The following is a 24,384-nucleotide window of genomic DNA, read 5'->3' as shown; positions in this document are numbered from 1 at the left end:
TAATTTGGTAATCGATTACCAGTGACTGTTTCTAATAAATCAAAAGATGTAACTCTTCAAAAAGGTTTTGACTTTTTCAAATTGGTTTTAAGTTTTTCTAAAAGTTATAAATCTTCTAAATGGTCTTCTTGACCAGACATGAAGAGTCTATAAAAACAAGGCTTTGTTTTTCATTTCAATCATCTTGAACACTTATTCATACAATCCTTTACAAGCCTTGAATCTCTTTGAACTTCTTCTTCTTTGTACCAAAAGCTTTCTGGTTTTCTAAACCTTGAAAACTTGTGCTATTCATCTTTTCATTCTCTTCTCCCTTTGCCAAAAAGAATTCGCCAAGGACTAACCGTCTGAATTCTTTTTGTGTCTCTCTTCTCCCTTTTCCAAAAGAAAAAAGGACTAACCGCCTGAATTCTTTTGTGTCTCCCTTCTCCCTTGTCAAAGAATTCAAAATGACACAGTCTGAGAATTCTTTTGATTCTTCTCATTCCCTAATACAAAAGTGTTCAAAGGACTAACCGCCTGAGAATTCTTTTGTATCCCCATTCACAAAGTATCAAAGGTTTAACAGACTGAGATCTTTGTCTTAACACATTGGAGGGTACATCCTTTGTGGTACAAGTAGAGGGTACATCTACTTGGGTTTGACTGAGAACAAGAGAGGGTACATCTCTTCTGGATCAGTTCTAGTGGAGGGTACATCCACTAGGTTCAAAGAGAACAAGGGAGGGTACATCCCTTGTGGATCTTTGCTTGTAAATGGATTTTTACAAGGTTGAAAGAAATCTCAAGGACCGCAGGTCGCTTGGGGACTGGATGTAGGCACGGGTTGTTGCCGAACCAGTATAAAAACTCTTGTGTGTTTGTTTCCTTCTTCCCTACTCTTTTACTTTCCGCTGTGCATTTAATTTCCGCTTTTACTTTCTGTTAAGTTTCTCTTCTACTCCTCATTCTCTTAACAATCTAGTAAAAGCCTGAAAAGAGTAATTTTTAATTAGTAAAGGTTTAGGAATAATTAATTCAACCCCCCCTTCTTAATTATTATGAGGCCACTTGATCCAACAAGTGGTATCAAAGCAGGTTTCCTGTAGAATGGCCTCCTCAAATCCCTTGTTTCCTGAAGGAAATTCCATTCACAGACCACCCATTTTCAATGGTGAGGGTTACCATTATTGGAAAACCCGCATGCAGATATTCATAGAAGCCATAGATCTAAATATATGGGAAGCAATAGAATTAGGACCACATATACCCACTATAGTAGATGTAAGCACAAGCACTACAACCCAAAAACCTAGAGATCAATGGAGAGAAGAAGATAGGAGAAAAATCCAGTATGATCTCAAAGCCAAAAATATCATCACTTCAGCACTAGGGATAAATGAATACTTTAGAGTGTCAAATTGTACTAATGCTAAGGATATGTGGGATACTCTCCAGTTAACCCATGAAGGAACCACAGATGTAAAAAGGTCTAGAATAAATACCCTTACCCATGAATATGAATTATTTAGGATGAACCCAAATGAAAATGTCCATAGTTTGCAAAAGAGATTTACACATATAGTAAACCATCTTGCATCTTTAGGAAAAATCTTTCCCAACGAAGATTTAATTAATAAAGTCTTAAGATGTTTAAGTAGGGAATGGCAGCCCAAGGTAACTGCTATTTCTGAAAGCAAACATCTCTCTTCCATGTCTCTTGCCACTTTATTTGGTAAATTGTAGGAACACGAGATGGAACTTCAACGCCTCAATCAAAATGAACAACGGAAGCTCTCGAGAAAGTCAAATGGTCATAACTTTTCACTGGGATGTCTGATTCAGACGCATAACATATCTAGACGCTCGTAATTGATCAACGGAAGCTCTCGAGAAATTCAAACTATCATAACTTTTCCCTCGGATGTTCGATGTAATCTCATAACATATCGAGAAGCTCGAAATTGAGCAACGGAAGCTCTTGAGAATTCAAGTGGTCATAACTTTTCACGCGGATGTCCGGTTCGGGGAGATAATATATCGAGACTCTCAAAATTGGACTACGAAAGCTCTCGAGAAATTCAAATGGTCATAACTTTTCACTCGAATGTCCGATTAAGGAGCATAATGTATCGAGATGCTCGAAATTGAACAACGGAAGCTTGCCCGAAATTCAAAAGGTCATAACTTTTCACTCGAAAGTCAGATTCAGGCGCATAATATATCGAGATGCTCGAAATTGAACAATGGATGCTCTCGAGAAATTCAAATGGTCATAAATTTTCACACGGATGTCCGATGAAGGCGCATAATATATTGAGACGCTCAAAATTATACAACGAAAGCTCTCAAGAAATTCAAATGGTCATAACTTTTTACACGGACGTCCGATTCAAGTACATAATATATCAAGACGCTCGAAATTGAACAACGGAAGCTCTCGAGAAATTCAAATGGTCCGAACTTTTCAGTCGGAAGTCTGATTCGGTGATAAAATACATCTAGACGCTCGAAATTGAACAACGGAAGCTCTCGAGAAATACAAATGGTCATAACTTTTCACTCAGATGTTCGATTTAAGCAGATAATATATTGAGACGCTCGAAATTGAACAACGGAAGCTCTCGAGAAATACAAATGGTCATATCTTTTCACTCGGATGTCCGATTAAGGAGCATAATATATCGAGACACTCGAAATTGAACAATAAAAGCTCTCGAGAAATTCAAATTGTTATAAGTTTTCAGTCAAATGTCCAATTCAGGCGCATAATATATCTAGAACCTCGAAATTGATCAACGAAAGCTCTCGAAAAATTCAAACCATCATAACTTTTCACTCGAATGTTCGACTTAATCCCATAACATATCGAGAAGCTCGAAATTGAGCAACGGAAGCTCTCGAGAATTCAAGTGGTCATAACTTTTCACGCGGATGTCCGATTCGGGGACATAATATATCGAGACACTCAAAATTGGATAGCGGAAAAATGGTCATAACTTTTCACTCGGATGTCCGATTAAGGCGCATCATATATCGAGACGCTCGAAATTGAACAACGAAAGCTCGCCAGAAATTCAAATGGTCATAACTTTTCACTCGGAAGTCCGATTTTGGCGCATGATATATCGAGATGCCCCAAATTGAAAAACTAAAGCTCTCGAGAAATTCAAATTGTCATAACTTTTCACACGGATGTCCGATGAAGGCGCATAATATATGGAGATGCTCGAAATTATACAACGGAAGCTCTTGAGAAATTCATATGGTCATAACTTTTCACTCGGAAGTCCGATTCGGTGATATAATATATCTAGACGCTCGAAATTAAACAACGGAAGCTGTCGAGAAATTTAAACTGTCATGACTTTTAACTCGAGTGTTTGATTTAAGCACTTAACATATCGAGATGCTCGAAATTGAACAATGGCAGCTCTCGAGAATTCGAGTGGTCATAACATTTCACACGGATGTTCGTTTCAAGGACATAATATATCGAGACGCAGAATTTCTTGAAATACATATGGTCATAACTTTTCACTCGGATATTTGAGTAAGGCGCATAATATATCGAGACGCTCGAAATTGAACAACGGAAGCTCTCGAGAAAGTCAAATGGTCATAACTTTTCACTGGGATGTTTGATTTAGACGCATAACATATCTAGACGCTCGTAATTGATCAACGGAAGCTCTCGAGAAATTCAAACTATCATAACTTTTCCCTCGGATGTTCGATGTAATCGCGTAACATATCGAGAAGCTCGAAATTGAGAAACGGAAGCTCTCGAGAATTCAAGTGGTCATAACTTTTCACGCGGATGTCCGGTTCGGGGAGATAATATATCGAGACGCTCAAAATTGGACTACGAAAGCTCTTGAGAAATTCAAATGGTCATAACTTTTCACTCGAATGTCCGATTAAGGCGCATAACATATCGAGATGCTTGAAATTGAACAACAGAATCTTGCCCGAAATTCAAAAGGTCATAACTTTTCACTCGGTAGTCCGATTCAGGCGCATAATATATCAAGATGCTCGAAATTGAACAATGGAAGCTCTCGAGAAATTCGAATGGTCATAACTTTTCACTCGGAAATCCACTTTGGTGATATAATATATCTAGACGCTCGAAATTGAACAACGGAATCTCTCGACAAATTCAAACTGTCACAACTTTTCAATTGAGTGTTCGATTTAAGCGCATAACATATCGAGACGCTCGAAATTGAACAACGGCAGCTCTCGAGAATTCAAGTGGTCATAACTTTTCACACGGATTTTCGATTCAAGGACATAATATATCGAGACGCACAATTTCTCGAAATACAAATGGTCCTAACTTTTCACTCGGATATTCGAGTAAGGCGCATAATATATCGAGACGCTCGAAATTGAACAACAGCAGCTCTCGAGACATTCAAATGGACATAACTTTTCACTCGGATGTCCGATTAAGGCGCATAATATATCGAGATGCTCAAAATTGAACAACGGAAGCTCTCGAGAAATTCAAATGGTCATAACTTTTCACTCGGATGTCTGATTCAAGCGCATAATATATCTAGATGCTCGAAATTGATCAATGAAAGCGCTCGAGAAATTCAAACTATCATAACTTTTCACTCGGATGTTCGATTTAATCGCATAAGATATCGAGACACTCGAAATTGAACAACAGAAGCTCTTGAGAATTCAAATGGGCATAAGTTTTCACTCAGGTATCCGATTCAGGTGCATAATATATCTAGATGCTCAAAATTTATCAACGGAAGCTCTTGAGAAATTCAAATGGTGATAACTTTTCACTTGGAAATCCGATTTGATGATATAATATATCTAGACGCATGAAATTGAACAACGGAAGCTCTAGGGAAAAGCAAATGGTCATAACTTTGCACTCAGGTGTTCGATTTAAGCACATAACATATCAAGACGTTCGAAATTGAACAACGGAAGCTCGCAAAAATTCTAGTGGTCATAAATTTTCACACGGATGTCCAATTCAAGATCATAATATATCTAGACGCTCGGAATTGAACAACGGAAGCTCTCAAGAAATTCAAACTGTCATAGCTTTTCACACGGATGTCCGATTCAGGGACATAATATATCGAGACGCTTGAAATTGAACAACGGAAGCTCTCGAGAAATTCTAATGGTCATAACTTTTCACTCGGATGTCCGATTAAGGCGCATAATATATCGAGACGTTCAAAATTAAACAACGGAAGCTCTCTAGACATTAAAATTGTCATAAATTTTCACTCGGATGTTCAATTAAGGCGCATAATATATCGAGATGCTCGAAATTGAACAATAGAATCTCTCGAGAAATTCAAATGGTCATAACTTTTCACTCGGATGTCTGATTAAAGCACATAATATATCTAGACACTTGAAATTGATCAACGGAAGCGCTCGAGAAATTCAAACTATCATAACTTTTCCCTCGGATGTTCAATTTAATTGTTGGATCAAGTGGCCTCGGAATAATAAAGAAGGGAGGTTGAATTAATTATTATCGAACCTTTACTAATTAAAAATCTATCCTTCTTAATATTACCAAAAGTAAAAGCAATAATTAAAGTGCACAACGGAAATTAAAAGAGTAGGGAATAAGAAGACAAACACAAGAGATTTATACTGGTTTGGCAACAACCCGTGCCTAAATCCAGTCCCCAAGCGACCTGCGGTCCTTGAGATTTCTTTTCAACCTTGTAAAATCCTTTACAAGCAAAGATCCACAAGGGATGTACCCTCCCTTGTTCTCTTTGAACAACCTAGTGGATGTACCCTCCACTAGAACTGATCCACAAGAGATGTACCCTCTCTTGTTCTCAATCACAACAACCCAAGTAGATGTACCCTCTACTTGTACCACAAAGGATGTACCTGCCAATGTGTTAAGACAAAGTTCTCAGGCGGTTAGTCCTTCGAAACTTTGTGAAGGGGAAACAAAAGAATTCTCAGGCGGTTAGTCCTTTGAAAAGTTTTGTTTATGGGAAAAGGGAAGAATCAAAAGAATTCTCAGACTGTGTCATTTTGAATTCTTTGACAAGGGAGAAGGGAGACGCAAAAGAATTCAGGCGATTAGTCCTTCGTTCTTTTGGAAAAGGGAGAAGAGAGACACAAAAAGAATTCAGGAGGTTAGTCCTTGGCGAATTCTTTTTGGCAAAGGGAGAAGGGAATGAAAAAGATGAATAGCACAAGTTTTTGAACAAAGAACTTTTCTTGGAAGAGAAAGTTTTGAACAAAAACTTTTAGAAAAATGAAGAGAAGATGAAATAAGAAAGTTCTGAAAGAAATGAAAGAAGATGTTGAAAGATAGATTGAAAGATAGAATGATTGAAAGAGATGATGAATATGAATAATAATGTTTCATGCCAAGGTCACATATTTATAGTTTCTTGATGACTCAAGTCAAAACTTGTAACTCTTGACAATTCCTTTAAAACTAATCACTTAAAAAGATATGATTTTTGGAAGAATCTTCAGAAACAAGTCACTTGAAGAAATGTGACTTTTGGAAATGAATTTTTCGTAAACAGTCACTGGTAATCGATTACCATAAAGGTGTAATCAATTACACATCAACAGATGTGACTCTTCATTTTTAATTTTGAAAATCTTAACGTTTTAAAACCACTGGTAATCGATTACAGCTTTGTAAATCAATTTGAAAAACAATGCTGGCTACTGGTAATCGATTACTACCTTTTGGTAATAGATTACCAAAGAGTAAAACTCTTTGGTAAAAGATTTTGTGAAAACTTCATGTGCTACTCAATGTTTTGAGAAACTTTTTTAATACTTATCTTAATTGATTCTTCTCTTGATTCTTGAATATTGATCTTGATTATTCTTGAAGCTTAATTCTTGAAAACTTCATTCTTGAATCTTTGGAATTTGCTTGACTCTTGATTCTTTGGCATCATCAAAATAACCTTGGAAGGCATTGTTTTCACATTAATCGCATAACATATCGAGACGCTCGAAATTAAACAACGAGAGCTCTCGAGAATTCAAGTGGTCATAACTTTTCACACGAATGTCTGATTCAAGGACATCATATATCGAGACGCTCGAAATATAACAACAGAATCTCTTGAGAAATTCAAATGCTCATAACTTTTCACTCGGATGTTCGATTTAAGCGCATAACATATCGAGATGCTCGAAATTGAACAACGGAAGCTCTCGAGAATTCAAGGGGTCATAACTATTGACTCGGATGTCCGATTAAAGCGAATAATATATCGAGACGCTCGAAATTGAACAACAGAAGCTCTCGAGAAATTCAAATGGTCATAACATTTCACTCGGATGTCCGATTCAAGCACATAATATATCTCAACGCTCGAAATTGATCAACAGAAGTGCTCGAGAAATTCAAACTATCATAACTTTTCACTTGGATGTTTGATTTAATCGCATAACATATCAAGAAGCTCGAAATTGAACAACGGAAGCTCTCGAGAATTCAAGTGGCGATAACTTTTCACGCGGATGTCCAATTCAGGGACATAATATATCGAGATGCTCGAAATTGAACAACAGAAGCTCTCGAGAAATTCAAATGGTCATAACTTTTCGCTCGGATGTCCAATTCAGGCGCATAATATATCTAGACGCTCGAAATTGATCAACGGAAGCTCTCGAGCATTCAAACTATCATAACTTTTCACACGGATGTTCGATTTAATCGCATAACATATCGAGAAGCTCGAAATTGAGCAATGGAATCTCTCGAGAATACAAGTGGTCATAACTTTGAACACGGATGTCCGATTCGGGGACATAATATATCGAGATGCTCAAAATTGGACAACGGTAGCTCTCGAGAAATTCAAATGGTCATAACTTTTCACTCGGATCTACGATTAAGGCGCATAATATATCGAGACGCTCGAAATTGCACAACGGAAGCTCGCCAGAAATTCAAATGGTCATAACTTTTCACTCAGAAATCCGATTCAGGCACATAATATATTGAGATGCTAGAAATTGAACAACGGAAGCTCTTGAGAAATTCAAGTGGTCATAAATTTTCACACGGATGTACGATGAAGGCGCATAACATATTGAGACGCTTGAAATTTTACAACGAAAGCTCTCGAGAAATTCAAATGGTCATAACTTTTCACTTGGAAGTCCGATTTGGTGACAATATATATCTAGACGCTCGAAATTCAACAACGGAAGCTCTCGAGAATTAAAGTGCTCATAACTTTTCAGACAGACGTCCGATTCAAGTACATAATATATCGAGACGCATGAAATTGAACAACGGAAGCTCTAGAGAAATTCAAATGGTCCTAACTTTTCATTCGGAAGTCCGATTCGGTGATATAATATATCTAGACGCTCGAAATTGAACAACGGAAGCTCTCGAGAAATACAAATGGTCTTAACTTTTCACTCAGATGTTCGATTTAAGCGGATAAAATATCGAGACGCTCGAAATTAAACAACCGAAGCTCTCGAGAAATTCAAATGGTCATAAGTTTTCACTTTGATGTCCGATTAAGGCACATAGTATATCGAGACGCTCGAAATTGATCAACGGAAGCTCTCGAGCATTCAAACTATCATAACTTTTCACTCAGTTGTTCGATTTAATCGCATAACATATTGAGACGCTCAAAATTGAACAACAGAAGCTCTCAAGAATTCAAGTGGTCATAGCTTTTCACACGGATGTCCGATTCGAGGGCATAATATATCGAGACGCTCTAAATTGAACGACGAAAACTCTCGAAAAATTCAAATGGTCGTAACTTTTCACTCGGATGTCCGATTAAAGCGCATAATCTATCGAGACGCTCGAAATTGAACAACGGAAGCTGTTGAGAAATTCAAATGGTCATAACTTTTAACTTGGAAGCCCGATTCAGGGGCATAATATATCAAGATGCTCGAAATTGAACAATGGAAGCTCTTGAGAAATTAAAATGGTCATAACTTTTCACACGGATGTCCGATGAAGGCACATAATATATTGAGACGCTCGAAATTATACAACAGAAGCTCTTGAGAAATTTGAATGGTCATAATTTTTCACTCGAATGTCTGATTCGGTGATATAATATATCTAAACGCTCGAAATTGAACAATGGAAGCTCTCGAGAAATTCAAACTGTCATAAGTTTTCACTCGAGTGTTCGATTTAAGCGCATAACATATCAAGACGCTAGAAATTGAACAACGACAGCTTTCGAGAATTCAAGTGGTCATAACTTTTCACACGGATGTTCGATTCAAGGACATAATATATGGAGACGTAGAATTTCTCGAAATACAAATGGTCATAAATTTTTACTCGGATGTCCGATTAAGGCAAATAATATATCGAGACGCTCAAAATTGAACAATGGAAGCTCTTGAGAATTCAAATGGTCATAACATTTCACTTAAGTGTCCGATTCAGGTGCATAATATATCTAGACGCTCAAAATTGATCAACGGAAGCTCTCGAGAAATTCAAATGGAGATAACTATTCACTTCGAAATCTGATTCGGTTATATAATATATCTAGACACTCGAAATTGAACAACAGAAGCTCTAGAGAAATACAAATGGTCATAACTTTTCACTCGGGTATTCGATTTAAGCACATAATATATCGAGATGCTCGAAATTGAACAACGGAAGCTCCCAAGAATTCAGGTGGTCATAAATTTTCACACAGATGTCCAATTCAAGAACATAATATATCAAGACGCTCGGAATTGAACAACGGAAGCTCTCAAGAAATTCAAACTCTGATAACTTTTCACACGGATGTCCAATTCGGGGACATAATATATCGAGACGCTCGAAATTGAACAACGGAAGCTCTCGAGAAATCCAAATGGTCATAACTTTTAACTCGGATGTCCGATTAAGGCGCATAATATATCGAGACGCTCGAAATTGAACAACGGAAGCTCTAAAGAATTTAACTAGTCATAACTTTTCACACGGGTGTCCGATTCGGCAATACAATATATCTAGACGCTCGGAATTGAACAACGGAAGCTCTCCAGAAATTCAATCTGTCATAACTTTTCACACGGATGTCCGATTCGGGGACATAATATATTGAGACGCTCGAAATTGAACAATGGAAGCTCTCGAGAAATGCCAATGGTCATAACATTTCACTCGGATGTCCGATTAAGGCTCATAACATATCGAGACGCTCGAAATTGATCAACGGAAGCTCCTGAGAATTTAAGTGGTCATAACTTTTCACAAGGATGTCCGATTCGGGGACATAATATATCGAGACGCTCGAAATTGAACAACGGAAGCTCTCGAGAAATTCAAATGGTCATAACTTTTCACTCGAATGTTCAATTTAAGCGCATAACATATCGAGACGCTCGAAATTGAACAACGAAAGCTCTCGAGAATTTAAGTGGTCATAACTATTCAAATGGATGTCCGATTCAGGGACATAATATATCGAGATCCTCAAAATTGAACAACGGAAGCTCTCGAGAAATTCAAACTGTCTTAACTTTTCACTCGGGTGTTCGATTTAAGCGCATGACATATCGAGATGCTCGAGATTGAATAACGGAATCTCTCGAGAATTCAAGTGGTCATTACTTTTCACACGGACGTCCAATTCAAGGATATGATATATCAAGACGCTCGAAATTGAACAACAGAATCTCTCGAGAAATTCAAATGGTCATAACTTTTCACTGGGATGTCTGATTTAGGCGCATAACATATCTAGACGCTCGTAATTGATCAACGAAAGCTCTCAAGAAATCCAAACTGTCATAACTTTTCCCTCGGATGTTCAATTTAATCGCATAACATATCGAGAAGCTCGAAATTGAGCAATGGAAGCTCTCGAGAATTCAAGAGGTCATAACTTTTCACGCGGATGTCCGGTTCAGGGAGATAATATATCGAGACGCTCAAAATTGGACAACGGAAGCTCTCGAGAAATTCAAATGTACATCACTTTTCACTCGGATGTCCGATTAAGGCGCATAATGTATCGAGACGCTCGAAATTGAACAACGGAAGCTCGCCAGAAATTCAAATGGTCATAAATTTTCATTCGAAAGTCCGATTCAGGCGCATAATATATCGAGACCCTTAAAATTGAACAACCGAAGCTCTCGAGAAATTCAATTGGTCATAAATTTTCACACGGATGTCGGATGAAGGCACATAGTATATTGAGACGCTCGAAATCATACAACGGAAGCTCTCGAGAAATTCAAATGGTCATAACTTTTCACTTGGAAGTCCGATTGGGTGACATAATATATCTAGACACTCGAAATTGAACAATGGAAGCTCTCGGGAATTCAAGTGGTCATAACTTTTTACACGAACATCCGATTCAAGTACATAAAATTTCAAGACGCTCGAAAATGAACAATGGAAGCTCTCGAGAAATTGAAATGGTCTTAACTTTTCACTCGAGTGTTCGATTTAAGCGAATAACATATCGAGTCGCTCGAAATTGAACAACGGCCGCTATCGAGAATTCAAGTGGTCATAACTTTTCACACAGATGTTTGATTCAAGGACATAATATATCGAGACGTAGAATTTCTCGAAATACAAATGGTAATAAGTTTTCACTTGAATGTTCGAGTAAGGCGCATAAGATATTGAGACGTTCGAAATTGAACAATGGAAGCTCTCGAGAAATTCAAATGGTCATAACTTTTCACTGGGATGTCTGATTCAGGCGCATAACATATCTAGACGCTTGTAATTGATCAACTGAAGCTCTCAAGAAACTCAAACTATCATAACTTTTCCCTCGGATGTTCGATGTAATCACATAACATATCGAGAAGCTCAAAATTGAGCAACGGAAGCTCTCGAGAATTCAAGAGGTCATAACTTTTCAGCCGGATGCCCGATTCGGGGAGATAATATATCAAGACGCTCAAAATTGAACAACGGAAGCTCTCGAAAAATTCAATTGGTCAAAAATTTTCACACGGATGTCCGATGAAGGCGCGTAATATATTGAGACGCTCGACATTATACAACAGAAGCTCTCGAGAAATTCAAATGGTCATAACTTTTCACTCGAATGTCCGATTAAAGCGCATAATATATCTCGAGGCTCGAAATAGAACAACGGAAGCTCTGGAGAATTAAAGTGGTCATAACTTTTTACACGGACATCCGATTCAAGTACATAATATATCAAGACGCTCGAAATTGAACAACGGAAGCGCTCGAGAAATTCAAACGATCACAACTTTTCACTTGGATGTTCGATTTAATCGCGTAACATATCGAGACGTTTGAAATTGAACAACGAAAGCTCTCGAGAATTCAAGTGGCGATAAATTCTCACGCGGATGTCCGATTTGGGGACATAATATATCGAGACGCTCGAAATTGAACAACGGAAGCTCTCAAGAAATTCAAATGGTCATAACTTTTCACTCGGATGTCCGATTAAGGCGCATAATCTATTGAGACACTCAAAATTGAACAACGGAAGTTCTCGAGAAATTCAAATGGTCATAACTTTTCACTTGCAAGTCCGATTCAGGCGCATAATATATCGAGATGCTCGAAATTGAACAACGGAAGCTCTCGAGAAATTCAAATGGTCATAACTTTTCACTCGGATGTCCGATTAAGGCGCATAATATGTCAAAAGTTATGGCCGTTGGAATTGGACCAGAGCTTCCATGTTCAATTTCGAGAGTCTCAGTATATTATGCGGCTGAATCGGACATCCGAGTGAAACATTATGACCATTTGAATTTCTCGATAACTTCCATTGTTCTATTTCGAGCATCTCGATGATACATCATGGGCTTCAATCGTACACCATGTCAAAAGTTATGGCCGTTTGAATTGGACTAGAGCTTCTGTGTTCAATTTCGAGCGTCTCGATATATTATGTGCCTGAATCAGACATCCGAGGGAAAAGTTATGACCATTTGATTTTCTTGAGAACTTCCGTTGTTCTATTTCAAGCGTTTTGATACATCATGGGCCTCAATCGTACACCCATGCCAAAATTTATGGCCGTTTGAATTGGACCAGAGCTTTTGTGTTCAATTTAGAGCGTCTTAATATATTATGTGCCTGAATCGAACATCCGAGTGAAACGTTATGACCATTTGAATTTCTCGAGAACTTTTGTTGTTCTATTTTGAGCGTCTTGATGATATATCATGGGCCTCAATCATACATCCATGTCAAAACTTATGGCCGTTTGAATTGGACCAGAGCTTTCGTGTTAAATTTTGAGCGTCTTGATATATTATGTGCCTGAATCGGACATCCAAGTGGAAAGTTATGACCATTTGAATATCTAGAGAGCATCTGTTGTTCAATTTCTAGCGTCTCAATACATCATGGGCCTCAATCGTACACCCATTTCAAAAGTTATGGCTGTTTGAATTGGACCAGAGCTTATGTGTTCAATTCCGAGCGTCTCGATATATTATGTGCCTGAATTGGACATTCGAGTAAAACATTATGGCCATTTGAATTTCTCGAAAACTTCTGTTGTTCTATTTCGAGTGTCTCGATGATATATCATGGGCCTCAATCGTACACCCATATCAAAAGTAATGGTCGTTTGTGTTGGATCAAGTGGCCTTAGAATAATTAAGAATGGGGGTTGAATTAATTATTCCTAAAACTTTACTAATTAAAAATTTACTCTTTTAAGGCTTTTACTTACGTTGTTAAGAGAATAAGGAGTAGAAGAGAAATTTATCCAAAAGTAAAAGCGGAAATTAAAATGCACAGCGGAAAGTAAAAGAGTAGGGAAGAAGGAGACAAACACACAAGAGTTTTTATACTGGTTCGGCCTCAACCCGTTCCTACATCCAGTCCCCAAGCGACCTGCGGTCCTTGAGATTTCTTTCAACCTTGTAAAAATCCTTTTACAAGCTAAGATCCACAATGATGTACCCTCCCTTGTTCTCTTTGAACCTAGTGGATGTACCCTCCACTAGAACTGATCCACAAGAGATGTACCCTCTCTTGTTCTCAGTCAACAACCCAAGTAGATGTACCCTCTACTTGTACCACAAAGGATGTACCCTTGATACTTTGTGAGTGGGGATACAAATGAATTCTCAGGCGGTTAGTCCTTTGAACACTTTGGGAAAGGGAAGAATCAAAAGAATTCTCAGACTGTGTCATTTTGAATTCTTTGACAAGGGAGAAGGGAGAAACAAAAGAATTCAGGCGGTTAGTCCTTCGTTCTTTTGGAAAAGGGAGAAGAGAGACACAAAAAGAATTTAGGCGGTTAGTCCATGGAGAATTCTTTTTGGCAAAGGGAGAAGAGATGAAAAGAATGAATAACACAAGTTTTCAAGGTTTAGAAAACAAGAAAACTTTGGAAAGCTTTTGGCACAAAGAAGAAGAAGTTCAAAGAGATTCAAAGATTGAAAATGATTGTATTGTAAAGGTTTTCAAGATAATTGAAATGCAAAACAAAGCCTTTGCTTTTATAGACTCTTCATGTCTGGTCAAGAGAAGCATTAGAAGAGTTATGACTTTTAGAAAACCTTAAAACCAATTTGAAAAAGTCAAAAACCATTTGAAGAGTTTCATCTTTTGATTTACTCAAAAACAATCACTGTAATCGATTACCAAATTAGTGTAATCGATTACACAGCTTTTATGTGAAAGGATGTGACTCTTCACATTTGAATTTGAATTTGAATTTCAACGTTCAAAGGCACTGGTAATCGATTACCAAAACATTGTAATCGATTACAGCTTTTTGAAATCAATTGGAACTTTGTAAATTCAGTTTGAAAACTTTTTCAAATCCATTTTGGTACTGGTAATCGATTACAATAATCTGGTAATTGATTACCAGAGAGTAAAAACTCTTTGGTAAACATTTTTGAGAAAAATCCATGTGCTACTCAGTTTTTGAAAAAACCTTTTCATACTTATCTTGATTAAGTCTTCTCTTGATTCTTGAAAGCTTGATCCTTGATTCTTGAAATCAACTTTCCTCTTGAATCTTGAAATGTTCTTGATTCTATCTTGAACATCTTGAACTCATTCTTTGATTGACCTTTGAGCTTTTTGTCATCACCTTTGTCATCATCTTTGTTATCATCAAAACATCTTTGAATCAATCTTGATTCATCATGAAGCTTTGCTTCTACAATTTGAATTGGACCAAAGCCTCTGTGTTCAATTTCGAGCGTCTCAATATATTATGTGCCTGAATCGGACATCCGAGTGAAACATTATGGCCATTTGAATTTCTCGAGAACTTCTGTTGTTCTATTTCGAGCGTCTCGATGATATATCATGGGCCTCAATCATACACCAATATCAAAAGTAATGGCCATTTGAATTGGACCAGAGCTTCTGTGTTCAATTTCGAGCGTCTCGATATATAATGTGCCTGAATCGGACATCCGAGTGAAAAGTTATGACCATTTGATTTTCTTGAGAACTTTGATTTTTAAACTTCTAGCGTCTTGATACACCATGGGCCTCAATCGTACACCCATGTCAAAAGTTATGGCCATTTGTATTGCACAAGAGCTTTCGTGTTCAATTTCGAGCGTCTCGATATATTATGTGTCTGAATCGGACATCCAAGTTAAAAGTTATGATCATTTTCATTTCTAGAGAACTTCTGTTGTTCTATTTTGAACATTTCGATATATCATGGACCTCAATCGTACACCTGTGTCAAAAGTTATGGCCGTTTGAATTGGACCAGAGCTTCCGTATTAAATTTCGAGCGTCTCGACATATTATGGGCCTGAATCGGACATCCGAGTGAAACATTATGACCATTTGAATTTTTGGAGAACTTTTGTTGTTCTATTTTGAGGTTCTCGATGATATATCATGGGCCTCAATCGTACACCCATAACAAATGTTATGGCCGTTTGAATTGGACCAGAGCTTCCGTGTTCAATTTCGAGCGTCTTGACATATTATGTGCCTGAATCGGACATTCGAGTGAAACATTATGACCATTTGAATTTATCAAGAACTTTTGTTTTTCTATTTCGAGCTTCTCGATGATATATCATGGGCCTCAATCGTACACCCATGCCAAAAGTTATGGCCATTTGAATTGGACCAGAGCTTCCGTGTTCAATTTTGAGTGTCTCGATATATTATGTGCCTGAATCGGACATCCAAGTGAAAAGTTATGCCATTTAATTTCTAGAGAACTTCTGTTGTTCTATTTTGAGCGTTTCAATAAATTATGGGCCTTAATCGTACACCCATGTCAAAAGTTATGGCCGTTAGAATTGGACCAGAGCTTCCGTGTTCAATTTCAAGCGTCTCGATATATTATGTGGCTAAATCGGACATTCGAGTGAAACATTATGACCATTTGAATTTCTCGAGAACTTCCGTTGTTTTGCTACAAGCGTCTCGATGATATATCATGGGCCTTAATCGTACACCCATGTCAAAAGTTATAGCCGTTTGAATTGGACCAGAGCTTTTGTCTTCAATTTTGAGCGTCGCGATATATTATGTGCCTGAATCGGACATGCAAAGAAAAGCATGAAGGACATGCTTAGGTGTCATGAGGCATGAAAAGCATGAAGGACATGCACAAAGTGTGACTATATGATGTGGCAATGGGGTGTAGTAAGCAAATGCTCACCTCCCCCTCTAAAATTTAATTGGATTAGGCTTCTACCAATTCAATTAAATTTATTTCCAACCACACACATCAAATATCCACTTAGTGCATGTGAAATTACAAAACTACCCCTAATACAAAAACTAGTCTAGGTGCCCAAAAATACAAGGGCTGAAAAATCCTATATTTCTAGGGTACCCTACCTACAATATGGAGCCCTAAATACAAGGACCAAATATAATGACATCCTAGTCTAATATGTACAAAGATAATTGGACCCAACCTTGGCCCATGGGCTCAGAAATCTACCCTAAGGTTCATGAGAACCCTAGGACCTTCTTCAGCAGCTCTAGACCAATCTTCTTGGAGCCTCTTGCTCATGGTTCTAGTGATTGGTCCCTTCCTAGGGAGGATTGCATCATCCTCTTCCCCTTGAAGAGGATTTGACCTCAAATCTGTTAGTTCCTCCTCCTCAATATCAGCTCTACCTGCAAAAGGAGTTAAATCAGAAATGTTAAAAGTGGTGCTGACTCCATACTCTTCTGGGAGGTCCAACCTATAAGCATTGTTATTGATCCTCTCTAAAATCTGAAAAGGTCCATCCCCTCTAGGGCTAAGCTTGGATATCCTTTTAGTAGGGAATCTATCCTTCCTAAGATGGAGCCAAACCCAGTCACCCTCATTAAGAACTAGCTCTTTTCTTCCTCTATTGCCTTTAGTTGAATACACCTTTGTTTGGTTCTCTATTTGGTTCTTAACCCTCTCATGCAACTTCTTTACAAATTCTGACCTAGATTCCCCTTCTTTATGTATAAAAGAAGTGTCCAGTGGGAGGGGAATGAGGTCTAACGGTGTTAGGGGATTGAACCCATAGACAACCTCAAAAGGGGACTGCTTGGTGGTTCTATGAACCCCCCTGTTGTAGGCAAATTCTACATGAGGAAGATACTTATCCCAAGACTTATGGTTGCCTTTCAGAAGAGCCCTTAAAAGGGTGGATAAAGACCTATTCACTACCTCTGTTTGCCCATCAGTTTGTGGATGACAAGTGGTAGAGAAAAGAAGTTTAGTTCCTAGCTTAGCCCATAAGGTTTTCCAGAAGTGGCTAAGGAACTTAGCATCTCTATCTGACACAATGGTCCTAGGCAAACCATGGAGTCTCACAACTTCCTTGAAAAAGAGTTTTGAGATGTGGGAAGCATCATCCACCTTGTGGCATGGTATAAAGTGTGCCATCTTGCTAAACCTATCCACCACCACAAAGATAGAGTCTACACCTCTTTGGGTTCTAGGAAGCCCAAGGACAAAGTCCATACTAATGTCTACCCAAGGTGCAGATGGGATGGGTAAGAGTGTGTATAGCCCATGAGGCATCACCCTAGACTTGGCTTGTAAACAAGCCACACACCTAGTGCAATGCTTATGGACATCTTTCTTCATATGGGGCCAATAAAACTTTTCTTTGAGTAAGACAAGGGTCGTGTCTATCCCAAAGTGGCCCATGAGCCCACCCTCATGGCTCTCTTTCACAAGTAATTTCCTAATGGATCCTTGGGGTATGCAAAGCTTTCCCTCTTTGAACAAATACCCCTGAGCCAAATAGAATCCATCTTGGGCCTTTTTCCCACAACTCTCATAAATGGGAGAGAAATGTTCATCTAAAGCATACAAGTCCCTAATATTATCAAATCCTAAAATTTGAGCTCCTAGGGAGAAAAACAATGTGTGTCTCCTAGGGAGCAAAACAATGTTTCATCAGCTACCACATTTGTTTTTCCCTTTTTGTATTTGATAACATATGGAAATTGCTCTAGGTACTATACCCATTTTGCATGCCTCTTGTTTAACTTGCTTTGCCCTCTAATGTACTTAAGTGATTGATGATCACTATGAATGACAAATTCCTTGGAAACAAGGTAATGTTCCCAAGTTTGGAGGGCTCTTATTAAGGCATAAAGCTCTTTATCATAGGTGGGGTAGTTGAGGGTGGCACTATGAAGTTTTTCACTAAAATAAGCAATAGGGTGCCCACCTTGTAACAATACAGCTCCAACTCCCACTCCAGAGGCATCACATTCTAGCTCAAAAGTTTTAGAAAAGTCAGGAAGAGCTAGAACAGGTGCCTTAGTAAGCTTTTCTTTGAGCAAAGCAAAGGCTTGCTCTTGTTTTTCACCCCAGGTAAATGCCACATTCTTCTTCACCAGCTCATTGAGAGGTGATGCAATTGTAGAGAAATTAGGAACGAACCTTCTATAGAAGCTTGCAAACCCATGGAAGCTCCTAATATCTCCCACACTTTTTGGGGTGGGCCATTCTTGGATGGCCTTGATTTTCTCAGGGTCCACTTGGACCCCATTTCTACCAACTACAAAACCTAAGAAAACTATATTATCTACACAAAAGGTACACTTCTCTATATTTGCATAGAAGGTGTTTTTCCTAAGGACTGAAAGAACTTGTCTGAGATGTCCTAAGTGATCATCTAGGCTCCTACTATACACTAAAATATCATCAAAATAAACAACTATAAATCTACCTATGAAATCCCTTAAGACATGATGCATAAGCCTCATAAAGGTGCTTGGTGCATTAGTGAGCCCAAAAGGCATCACTAGCCATTCATACAAACCAAACTTGGTCTTGAAAGCAATTTTCCACTCATCACCCTTTTTCATCCTGATTTGGTGATAACCACTTTTAAGATCAATTTTTTAAAAGATATTGGCACCATGCAACTCATCAAGCAAATCATCAAGTCTAGGAATGGGGTGCCTATACTTTACAGTGATGTTGTTGATGGCCCTGCAATCTGTACACATTCTCCACGTACCATCCTTTTTGGGCACCAACAACACTAGCACAACACATAGGCTTAGGCTCTCTTGGACCCAGCCCTTCTCCAACAATTCTTTAACCTGAGACTCTATCTCCTTAGTTTCCTGAGGGTTAGTCCTATAGGCTGGCCTATTAGGAAGGCTTGCTCTTGGGACTAAATCTATTTGGTGTTCTATTCCCCTTAAAGGAGGTACCCCAGGGGGTATCTCTTTGGGAAATATATCACCAAATTAATGTAAGAGTTCTTGGACCTTTGGGGGTAAGGTCTCAAATGTAGGAATTGTGGCAGTGCTAAGGGATGTTTCCCTTGATAGGAGAAGGTAGAAAGATTGTTTAAGAAGGAGTGCTCTTTTAATATCACCTTTTGTTGCAAAATGATTTTCCTTTTTAACAATCTTCTTGGAGGAATCCTTTCCCTCTTTTTCCTTCCCCCTGGCCTTTGAAGACAAGGCCTTACTATCCTTCTTTTTCTTTTGTTTTTCTAATTTTTCTTCCTCATCCCTCTTATCTTTCATAGTTAGTTGATCTTTGGCCACCTGTGAAGGTGTTTGAGGATGCAACACAAATTTAGTGCCAAGATGGGTGAGGGTAATCTCATTAGTTAGGCCATTATAAATGATCTTCCTATCAAATTGCCACGGCCTTCCTAAAAGAATATGTCCTGCCTCCATGGGAACTATATCACAATTAACTTCATCCTTATATGTCCCAATGGAGAAAGGTACCTTCACTTGTTGGTTAACTATCATTTCCCCTTGCTCATTGAGCCATTGAAGTTTATAAGGTTTTGGGTGGGGAATGATAGTGAGGTTCAACTTGGAAACTAATCTTGTGCTACAACAATTGCAACAAGATCCACTATCCACAATGAGAGAACAAGTTTTATCTAAAATTTTGCATCTTGTATGAAAGATGTTCTCTCTTTGGGATTGAGATAGATCACAAGATTGACCTCCAAGGAGCCTTCTAACCATTAAGAGGTCACCTTCTTCATGGGGGTAGACTTCCTCACTAGACTCTTCACCCCTTACTTCATCTTCACTTCCACTAGAGGAAGGGGAAGAAGTAGTCTCCTCTTGACTACTATAAATGTCTTGACCCCTCATAATCATGGTTTTCTTTGTGGGGCATTGAGAGGCAATGTGACCTCTCCCAAGACATTTGAAGCATTTAATGTTGCTAGTCCTTTCTTGGGAACTAGTCTTAGGGGTGTATTTCTCTATGGTCTACCCTTATCTTCCTTGGGTTTTGAAGGTGCAACCCCTAAAATTCCATGGGCTTGGTCCTTCCTTGGATAAGAGTGAGAGCCATAAGATTTTGAAGAAGGCTTTCTTTTAAGTTGTTGCTCCACTCTTATACAAAGTTGGACTAGCTCATCTAGGTCCCTATATGGAAGGAGTTCAACCTTGTCCCTCACTTCCATATTGAGCCCACTAAGGAACCTAGCTATGCTTGTTCTTTCCTCCTCCCTAAGTCCAGCTCTTAAAAGGAGTAGTTCCATTTGTTGTCTATATTCTTCAACACTCATACTCCCTTGTCTAAGCCTTTGGAGCTTGTCCATAAGCTCCCTTTCATAGTAGGAGGGAATGTGCCTCTTCCTAAGGGCACTCTTAAGATCATTCCAATACTCTACTGGAGGATCCCCATGAATCCTTCGTTCTTTAACAATGGAAGTCCACCAATAGAGGGCATACCCTTGAAAGCTAAGGGTAGCCAATGGAACTTTTCTCTCTTCGCTAATATGATGGCAAGCAAAGAGTTGTTCAACCTTCATTTCCCAATCTAAGTAGGCCTCAACATTATCTTTTCCGTGGAAATATGGGAGGCTAATGTTAACCTCTTGAGGCCTTCTATCCTTTTCTCTTCTTTGGGAGTGATGTTTAGTATGTGAACAATGACGCCCTCTATAATAGTCGCTAAGTTCTTCACTTAAACTCTTGCAAGAGTCATGACTACTATAGGAGGCATGTTTTTCTCTTTTCATTTCTTTCATTATTTTTCTTCTTTCTTCCTCTCTTATTTTCTCTCTTTCATCTTGACTTATTTCTTCCACTCTTTTTTTACCTTTTTCTTTTCTCTCTTGTTTTTCTTTCCACAAATTAAGGGATCTCAACTCATCTAATATCTTATACAAGGGGTCCTTAGGAGTAGAACCCTCACCATTAACACTAGATGAAGAATGAAGACTCATGTTGGTTCCTAAGTTATGGTTCTTTCTTGTTGGGGGTTTGAAAACAAAAGGTAAAAGAAACTATGGTTGAAACTAGCCAAAATAAACACTAAAAGAGGTGTGAAAGATAAGGTAAAAACTAATTGGTAAAAGGCAAGCTATCTAGGTGGTTTGACAATGGAGGGTAAAAGAAATAAGCTATGAAAGTAAGCAAGAAATTAAAGTGCAAGAAATGCAAACTAGGCGGATCCTAAGAGTGTTTGGATGACCTCATTTAAGGTTCCCAACAAAACACTCACTATCCTAAGGGAAAATTGCCTAAAATTATTACACACAAATGGAAGTAGGGTGACCTAGCGGAGGCTCCCAACTTACTTCCAATGAAAGGCCTTTTTGTTACAAAATTTGAAAGCAAAGCAAATTGCCAATTACAAAATCACAAAGAAAAAAAAGGTCCTCAATTGTGATGGCTATTCTCTCTTTAGTGTTTCACTCAATTTGGAGTGCTTCTTAGTCCAATAGCTCTTAAGGTGGTTGGCCCCTTTCTTCTTGACTCAAATTCTTCAAGATATGGCACCGATCCTCCTTTCCAATTCCCTATATGGCAACCGACAAACAAGGAAACAAAGAGACAAGCAATAACCAAAGACCAAAAAAAATGAAATGAAAGCTAAACCAATAGAGTTTTAACAAGACAAATTTTCAAGGATTATTCAACAATTAAAGCAATGAAAAGCACAAAAAAGCAAGCTAGGACTCAAAGAGAAACCTAGAATGGCTCTAGAGTAGAGTAGAAAAACTAAAAAAAAAGAATCAAGAAACCTATAGTTTTGGCACTTGTTTTCACAATAATTTTCAATTTAAATTTCAGAACTAGGATTGGTATAAAATAGGCACCAATTATAGAACAAATTTTGAGCCAAAACAACAAGCACACTTTGCTTTCACTTTTTTTTTTCCTGGACACTGATTTGTCTGCCAACTTGTGAGATTTTTCTTATTTTTTCCTTTAATCCAAATCGCTTGTTTCTTTTTTTATAATTTTGGTCCAAATGTCTAGAAAATTCAGTAAAACTTTCAGCTCAAAAAACGTAGTGACCAATTCCCAGTAATTTATACAAGTTCGTATGTTCAAGCTGCCAGCACCAACAATTTCAACCTAGAAATCAAGAGTAGTGTTTATGTTGCTTAAGGCTTGGATAGTTACAATTTGTGTTTGCTTATTCTCAATTATATTGAATAACACAATTCAAGAGAGCTTAAGACTTATTTTGATTCACAAATCCAGCCACAACTCAGCACCACAACTCAACTTCATCATAGGCATCATGTAGGAAACTTAGAAAACAAAAAAAAAAGAGTTCAACAACAAGACTACTTCTAGGAATTGATTTAGAACATGTTATGAACTAAATAACATGCATGAATTAGACTCAAAATTCAAAAGATAGGCTAAGAATGACAAGAATACATGAACAAATGTATCTAGAATTCAATCAACAAAATAAAAATTCAACACAAACTTAGAACATAATGTGACAATTACTATGACTAAACATGACTCTAAGACAACATGGATTAAGTGATTTACACTTAGATTTTTGTGTTTTTTTTTTCTAATCTAAGGTTCAGCACAAGAATATTATGAATGAAAAATGATAGAACCTAAAATCAACACAAAAACATGATTCAAGAGTAGATCTACAAAATTTGAACCATAGAAATGCAAGAACAAGTGTAGATCTAAGATTTAATTGGTTTATTTTTTTTGAATCTACTCTAAACAGCACCAAACCACAAGACAATGGAGGATATACATGGAGAATAAGATGAAGAACAAGGAATTAAAGAGAATTCACCAAACAAAAAGATAGAGGAAGCAAAAGAACATCACCTAGATGAAGATGGTCTTGATACCACATGATGCAAGCTCCATTGGAGCTTGTAGGCCTAGGATCTTCTTCATCAATGGATTCCTTTGCTTCTTGGAAGATAAATGGCAGCAGAATGGAGAAGGAAGAGAGAGAGGAGACGCCACTTCAAGGAGAAGATGAGTCTAGAAGAAGCTTACCACCATAGGAGGCCATGGATAAGAGCTTGGAGGAAGAAGGAGATGAATGAAGGGGGAGGGAGAGAAAAGCACGAAATTTTGTGCTCAAAAAGAGCTCTGAAATCTGAAGTTAATATTCAAATGATCAAAGTTGAAAAAAATGCTCACACATGACCTCTATTTATAGCCTAAGTGTCACACAAAATTGGAGGGAAATTCAAATTTCACTTGAATTTGAAATTGAATTTGTGGAGCCAAACTTTGGAGCCAAAATTTCACTAATTATGATTAGTGAATTTTATTTATGGTTCAGCCCACTAATCCAAGATCAATTCCAAGATTCTCCACTAAGTGTGCTTAGGTGTCATGAGGCATGAAAAGCATGAAGGACATGCACAAAGTGTGACTATATGATGTGGCAATGGGGTGTAGTAAGCAAATGCTCACCTCCCCCTCTAAATTTTAATTGGATTTGGCTTCTACCAATTCAATTTAATTTATTTCCAACCACACACATCAAATATCCACTTAGTGCATGTGAAATTACAAAACTACCCCTAATACAAAAACTAGTCTAGGTGCCCAAAAATACAAGGGCTGAAAAATCCTATATTTCTAGGGTACCCTACCTACAATATGGAGCCCTAAATACAAGGACCAAATATAATGACATCCTAGTCTAATATGTACAAAGATAATTGGACCCAACCTTGGCCCATGGGCTCAGAAATCTACCCTAAGGTTCATGAGAACCCTAGGGCCTT

The sequence above is a fragment of the Glycine max genome, chromosome 4, assembly GCF_000004515.6.
Source record: "Glycine max cultivar Williams 82 chromosome 4, Glycine_max_v4.0, whole genome shotgun sequence".
NCBI classification, from domain to species: domain Eukaryota; kingdom Viridiplantae; phylum Streptophyta; class Magnoliopsida; order Fabales; family Fabaceae; genus Glycine; species Glycine max.
This window is presented reverse-complemented; position numbering follows the sequence as displayed.